At 35.0% G+C, this 7,095-nt stretch overlaps 1 non-coding gene across 1 annotated transcript; it reads right to left on the reverse strand.

Moving 5' to 3' along the window:
• Positions 1 to 6,269: 6,269 nt before the first annotated feature.
• On the reverse strand, positions 6,270 to 6,376 carry LOC115216847. Its single transcript, XR_003882107.1, has one exon. It is a non-coding gene; the product is annotated as a U6 spliceosomal RNA (small nuclear RNA).
• Between the last annotated feature and the right edge of the window lie 719 nt (positions 6,377 to 7,095).

The following is a 7,095-nucleotide window of genomic DNA, read 5'->3' on the forward strand; positions in this document are numbered from 1 at the left end:
TGGTTCAAAATTGTATAAAATTCAAAAACAAATGCAGAGACAGGTGAGAGAACAACAAACATGTATATACTTATGCATGTATATATGTATGGACATATGTATGTAGATATGTACATAAATATCTACATATGTATGTACTTATGTACATAAATATCTACATATGTATGTATGTATGTATTTATGTATGTATGTATGTATGTATGTACTTATTTATATACATATGTATGCGTATCCTTTTCTATAAATTGTTTTCATGCTCCACTTTGATTTTCACTATGTATAATGTACACATGCATGTATATATATATATATATGCATAGAAATTAAATATAAATTACAAAATGGAACAAGAACGCAAAAACACACAAAGAGACAACACAAAAAACAGACGGGTCATTCGAAGCCTCTAATCTTCAGTCGGGAACCGGATCATCTTAGCAATTTCGGCTGATATATATATACATATAATGGACATATGTATGTATATACAATATACAAATGTACGCATGTATAATGTATGTATGACTTATATATATATATATGTTACTAGTTTTATTTCTAGATTTCTTACCAATGTAGAAAGAGTCAGTTTCTAATCTAGATCCAATACTCTTTCATTGGAATTTCCACATCAACAGGATAGTTGTATATGTATGTATGTATGTATGTATGTATGTATGTATGTATGTATGTATGTATGTATGTATGTATGTATGTATGTATGTATGTATGTATGTATGTATGTATGTATTATGTATGTATGTATGCATGTATGTATATGTGCAAGTATTTGGAGTTAGTGCACGTACTGATCTGTATGTTTTGTTTTATGTATGTGTATTCATACATAAAGTTGTGTGTCTAGACGTGCATGTATGTGCATATGTGCACGTATGCTAAACTTTTAGAAAGTTTTACAGTTTCATTGGTAGATTGTATCTGTAGTCTTCTAATTAACTTTCTCCTTTATGGTTTTAAGAACTCTAATTACTCAAGACTGGTGCTGATGTAGTTAGTTACTAAATCTAGTAACTTAAAGTTAGTAACTAAAGCTATGAATGTAAAACTAGCCAAAAGAAATTTCTTTCAACAGATTAATACCAAGCCAATTTCAGTATCAATTTTCCAAAACCTCCTGTTTAACAATTCTGGATCTCAGCCAATTCCTATCCTATATCAACTGAAAAAAATTTGCTTACCTCTTATAATCCATAATACTAGTTCCTGCAACTGTAGAAACACATTTAACTGTCCATCCAATAACAAGGGTTTCTCACAAAAACACAAACACTGGGCTAACATCATTACACACTCTTCTAATAAAGAATACTTCAGTCTAACATGTAAGAACTATTCACCACTTTAATCAACATCTATACTCATTCAGAAAAAAACAACACAAGTTTGGCTATATAATTAGCCAACTACATCTGGAACACCCCATACTGTATTACCTAGAAAATCTTTGACAGAGCAAAACCTGACATCTTAAGCTCCAAATCCTGCCTTCCCTACATAGTAGAGAAGTCAAACCTTTACGACAATGTATCCTTATTACGAAAACAGAATTAGAATCATTCTATAGACAAAGAAAGTACTCCTTCTTAAGAAACATCTTAAACCCATCTGGATAACCCCACCTGACTCACAACCAGCACTGGATTAACCAATAAGCAAAAATAAGCACGTGCTTAGGGCACCAAGGGTAGGGGAGCACCAGAGAAATTGTAAATGGTTTACAGCACAAAAGAAATCACTTTAAACTTGCTAAAATAATATTCAGGATGCCTTATCTCTACTAAGTATAGAAGCAGATGTGTTATGTAAGATTAATTCTGGAGATCTGATCATAGACTGCAATTAAAAAAAGTGGAAGAAAACTTTTCAAATATAAGTAAAGCGGAAGCATACAAAAATAAACATTATTTTACATCTTACTGTTAGCTTTGTTTCATTTTGAAAAATAAAAATTTATTTTATGGTTTATTATTGTTTATATTTTGAATTATATATGAGGGTACCAAAATCTTTTAAGTGTTCGGGTCTTCCATGGGTTTCAATCTGGCTCTGCTCACAACTACACACATACCCTTTTACTCTTTTACTTGCTTCAGTCATTTGACTGCGGCCATGCTGGAGCACCGCTTTTAGTCGAGCAAATCGACCCTAGGACTAATTCTTTGTAAGCCTAGTACTTATTCTATCAGTCCCTTTTGCCGAACCGCTAAGTTATGGGGGACACAAACACACCACCATCAGTTGTCAAGCGATGTTGGGGGGGGGGTGACAAACACACACATATATATATACATATACATATATACGACGGGCTTCTTTCAGTTTCTGCCTACCAAATCCACTCACAAGGCTTTGGTCGGCCCAAAGCTATAGTAGAAGACACTTGCCCAAGGTGCCATGCAGTGGGACTGAACCCAGAACCATGTGGTTGGTAAGCAAGCTACTTACCACACAGCCACTCCTGGAATCCAAATATTTTCAGACTGTCGAAATAGACAGAAATATTACCAGTCTGTCCAAATATCCAAATATTATCAGACTGTCCAAACGGACAGGAAAAGGAGTAATGGAATAGTTAAAAATGGAATAGTTAATAAAATGCAGACAGTTTTAGGCTTCTATACTTGTTCATCACCATGGTGAAGAAAGAAGAATTTAGTATAAAACTCTACTTCGTCTTCATAACAGTAATATTTGGCAGGAGGGCTGGGATTTGTCAGTTTGAAAATAAACACACATTAACTAACACACAGACACACGCATGCACATATACGCACGCGTGCACACACACACACATACACAGACGTATGCGTGCACGTGAAAGATGAAACTTCTCGCATAATTTTGAGATTCACGTCTCTACTCTTCGAACAAAATTTGAGAAATGAAATCGGAAACTGTAAATATAAATATTCAAACAGTGAAAATAAAAAGAAATCAGTTGATTGAGAGTGTGTGTAATGATAAAATCAAATGAAAACTAAATGAATGAAAATCAATAATGAATAAAGAGCAGTGTAATTTGATCTTGCGCATTGTAGATATTCACAAAAGATCACTTACACTCAATTACCATGAAAATATTCTTTTCTGCTCTTGGCACAAGGCCCGAAATTTTGGGGGAGGTGTCCAGTCGATTAGATCAACCCCAGTACGCAACTGGTACTTAATTTACTGACCCCAAAAGGTTGAAAGACAAAGTCGACCTTGGCAGAATTTGAACTCAGAACGTAAAGACAGATGAAATACCACTAAGCATTTCACCCGGCGTGCTAACGTTTCTGCCAGCTCGCCACCTTAATTGCCATGAAAATATTACCATAATGAGAAGCTCACTTTACAACTGTGTTTTTTTCAGGTTCAGTCCCGCTGCATGGCACCTCAGGTAAGTGTATTTTATGATAATCGCAGACTGACTAATGCCTTATGAGTGACTTTTGGTAAGCATAAGCTGTGTGGAAGCCCATCGTGCGTGTTTGTGTATGTGTGTGTGTGTGTGTGTGGTGTGTGTGTGCACGCATGCATTTGTGTATGTAACTCTCTCCACTTGATCATTGTTGGTTTGTTCATGTCCCCTTAATTTAACCTTTCAGTAAAAGAAACTGATAGAATAAGATCCAGATTTCAAAACACATGCTAGGGTTTATCATTTTGATTAAACCCATAAAGGCGGTACTCCAGCATGGCCACAGACCAATGAGTGAAACAAGTGAAGACAATAAAGCAAGGAAAAGTGAAAGCAAGTTATAGAATATAAGAACAAAATAATTGTTAACTTTTAAAACGTGCTTAGAAGTCGCTATCCATTCCCTATGTTACATAGAATAAACAGTCTACACCACCAGAAAAGAAATAGAAATAACCAAAGAGAAAGAACACCAAAAAGCTAAACCGAAAGTGAAAAGAGATTATAGAATATGTTTTGGTTCTAGAAACTTCTCGTTGAAAATTTCTGCAGTGGCTGTTTATTTTGAAAATTACTTAGCAGATATTTTGGTGGCTGCATGTAGTTACGACTAATATTGTTTCTTGGATTCAAACTGTTTTTGTCCTGTAATATCGTTTCAGCCAAGCAAAATCTTTACAGTTTATCCAAGTTAACAGCTAAGTTTACTGCTGTTGTTACCGAGCTTGTAAGTTTGTAAGTAGGTGTAAAAGTAAAAATAGACAAAGTTATATTAAAAGAACTCTCACAAGTTTCTCTCGAAAGAGCGATTAGAAAATGTATTGTTTGGGTAGATTAATGTATTTATATTTACAAAAGTAATACATATGAATATATCACCATATACTTGTATACTTGTCTGTTCAAACATAATAATAATAATAATACGAACATAACATTAATAAATGCCCTTGGTATGATAAGAAAGGAATATCAGAAACATCTAGATAATATCCCAGGAGAACCATGTCTCAGAGAAATATGAAAGATTGTGCTACCAAATACTGCCCACATCTTTAGAAAAACCCTATCAATTGAAATGTGTGTGTTGTATTACATGAAGACATTTTGCTACTGCCCCTTCCACTTGCCCTCTCCAAGGTTTCAGTCATATTGTAACATCTCATCCTTCACCTGCCCTAGGACGCTTGATGTGTCTCAGCGAGTGATTGTAACAAACATGCAGATTAAAAGTAAATAATAATAATAATAATAATAATATCCTTCTCTAGGTCTTTCTTCCCCTTTTTCTCTATCACATGACTTTGTAAATGAACAATATCGTGTGTTTATTTTAATGCCCTGCAAATGTATTCAGTAGTTTCTCTGCCCTAGGTGTCAAGAAGACACTCGGCGAGAAGTAGAAACAGAATTGAAAGAAGACAATATTATTATTATTATTATTATTATTATTATTATTATTATTATTATTATTATTATATTATTATACATCTCCCATTCCTTTTATCCGTTCACTTCCTTCATATGTTTTCCCTTTCATCTTCATTCTTTCGTCCACACCCCATCTGACATATATAATGCCATGCATAATACGTGGCCCTTTACCTACGACACGAATGCAAAAAATATTTATATAGTGCAAGTGCAAACCCAAAGACAAAAACCAGGTGCTGAGTTGTAATCGAGAGAATATCATTTGGAACAACCCCAGTTGATCCCAATTATTTTCAACTAATGAAATTACTCTCAACTATTCGCTCTTGGATCGGTCTGCAGTCACACTGCCATACACACACACACCTACAGATAAACTCAAAGGTTTCGCTATTATTGGTTGACAGTATCAAATAACGCAACAACACCGAATAACCGAATAACCCAATAACCCAATAACACAAAACAGCATCCAATAGCGCTGTTAATGACATTGTCTTCATCAGTGTTGCTATCATTATTATTCATTACATTTTCATAATATATTGTCTCCGAATTTCATTGATAATTTTCGATTTTATTATTATTATTATTATTATTATTATTATTATTATTATTATTATTATTATTTTGGTGGGGTTTCGAATATTTAATTTTGCCTCTTCGATTAATCTCTTTCAGTTCTATTAACACACAAACAGGACAACAAACACAGTCACACAAAGACATACATACACGAATGATTATTACAGACAAATAAAGAGAAAGATATAGAGAGCAAGCATACAACAAACATATAAAAATCAACAGATATTGATGAAAACTCGGCACACATGAGCATACATAGACTCACACATACAAGAACAACAACAACAACAACAACAGCAAGCCAATGAAATTGCTTTATATGGTCAGTCAACCAGTTAGAAATAGTAGCCAAATCTCCTTCAAATTACTTTACAGTTTATTGAATTCTTTTATTCGTTTCAGTCATTTTGACTGCGGCCATTCTGGAGCACCGCCTTTAGTCGAGCAAATCGACCCCAGGGCTTATTCTTTGTAAGCCTAGTACTTATTCTATTGGTCTCTTTTGCCAAACCACTAAGTTACGGGGATGTAAACACACCAGCATCGGCTGTCAAGCGACATTGGGGAACAAACACACACAAACATATACACACGCATATATATATATATATATATATATATATATATATATATATATATATATATATACATATATACGACAGGCTTCTTTCAGTTTCCGTCTACCAAATCCACTCACAAGGCTTAGGTCGGCCTGAGGCTATAGTAGAAGACACTTGCCCAAGGTGCCACGCAGTGAGACTGAACTTGGAACCATGTGGCTGGTAAGCGAGCTACTTACCACACAGCCGCTCCTGCGCCTTTGAAAAATATGGAACGCTTCATGAATTTGCATGCTATCCTTGTGCAGGGGCCATGCTAATCTTCTCTGTATCGTTCCAATTTTAGAATATGTACCGCTGTAGCTTGTACATATGTATATGTATACGAGGCAATGAGGGAGGCTTCTACACGGCACCTAGATCCGTCGGAAATAGTAGCCAAATCTATAGGATAATTAAGCTAAAGTTAATCATGAAGCATATGATATCGATATTGACTTTGGTATAAGGTACCACAGACAGACTGGCAACTGGCGAAGCATTGGTGATGCTACAGGGGCTTTTGCATTGTGTACAGAATTTCAAAAGCAAAATCAAAACTAGTAATTGATGAAACGGTTCATCAGCTAGGGCTATAATACTTGTCTTTTACTGGGCTCTGACAAGTCATGCTACACTGCTGGAGCTGGTGGATAACAGAAGCACCTTCATTGCATTGACAATGATTGACGTTGATCTCATTATCAAATATTGGCGATTTTAATAAGCATGTTGAACAATTACATGGTGGCTTCTCTGGCATACATGGTGGCTATAAGTATGTTACAAGGAAGGTTGAGTGTTCAATGCTCCTGAATTTCTGTGTAGCAAAACAAACTTCAAGAAACAGGCCAGCCACCTGATCCTGTATCAGTCAACCAGACACACAAAAGATATGGATTTCAAAGTCTCCAAAAACCAAGATTGACGAATGGTTATGAATAGTAAATTTTTGTCTGATGAATACTCTTACACAAGAGTAAGATTTAGACACTACCAAGAAGGAACTTCTGAATGCCAATGACTTAGTTTTCATAACTGAATTGGTCA

The sequence above is a fragment of the Octopus sinensis genome, linkage group LG10 (assembly GCF_006345805.1).
Source record: "Octopus sinensis linkage group LG10, ASM634580v1, whole genome shotgun sequence".
Classification (NCBI taxonomy): Eukaryota; Metazoa; Mollusca; class Cephalopoda; order Octopoda; family Octopodidae; genus Octopus; species Octopus sinensis.